The sequence below is a fragment of the Corvus brachyrhynchos genome, unplaced genomic scaffold (genome assembly GCF_000691975.1).
Source record: "Corvus brachyrhynchos isolate BGI_N302 unplaced genomic scaffold, ASM69197v1 scaffold428, whole genome shotgun sequence".
NCBI lineage: Eukaryota > Metazoa > Chordata > Aves > Passeriformes > Corvidae > Corvus > Corvus brachyrhynchos.
Window position 1 is genome coordinate 638,330 of NW_008239766.1, and position 925 is coordinate 639,254.

The following is a 925-nucleotide window of genomic DNA, read 5'->3' on the forward strand; positions in this document are numbered from 1 at the left end:
GGAGCCTCTGGCAGAAGGTGCCTGGTGAGACTCGTGGCTGACCACTGGGATTCTGGAGCTGAAGGTACAGAGGGTCTGAAGCCAACTACACTCCCACAGAGAAGGAAATCTTGGCCGCCTATGAAGGAGTCCAAGCTGCGTCTGAGGTAATCGGCACTGAAGCACAGTTGCTGCTGGCACCCCGACTACCAGTGCTGGGTTGGATGTTCAAGGGAAAGGTTCCTTCCACGCATCATGCCACCGACACCACATGGAGCAAATGGATTGCTCTCATCACACAGCGTGCCCGTATTGGAAACCCGAATCGCCCTGGGATTCTGGAAGTTATAACAAACTGGCCTGAAGGTGAGACTTTTGGATTATCTTCTGAAGAAGAGGAAGAGCAAGTGACTCATGCTGAGGAAGCCCCACCATATAATGAGCTACCGGAGACTGAAAGACGTTATGCCCTCTTCACTGATGGTTCCTGCCGAATTGTAGGCGCTAATCGAAAGTGGAAAGCTGCAGTATGGAGCCCCACACGACGAGTTGCACAGGCTACCGAGGGACAAGGTGGATCAAGTCAGGTTGCAGAGCTTAAAGCCGTCCAGCTGGCTTTGGATATTGCTGAACGAGAGAAGTGGCCGAGGCTCTATCTCTACACTGACTCATGGATGGTAGCTAATGCTGTGTGGGGATGGCTGGATCGCTGGAGAAAGGCCAACTGGCAGCGCAGAGGGAAGCCCATCTGGGCCGCTGAGATTTGGCAGGACATCGCCGCCCGAGTAGAGAAGCTGACCGTGAAGGTTCGACACGTGGATGCGCACGTACCCAAGAGTCGGGTAATGAAGAACATCGCAACAACGAGCAGGTGGACCGAGCTGCCAAGGTGAAAGTATCACAGGTGGATCTGGACTGGCAGCACAAGGGAGAATTATTCCTAGCT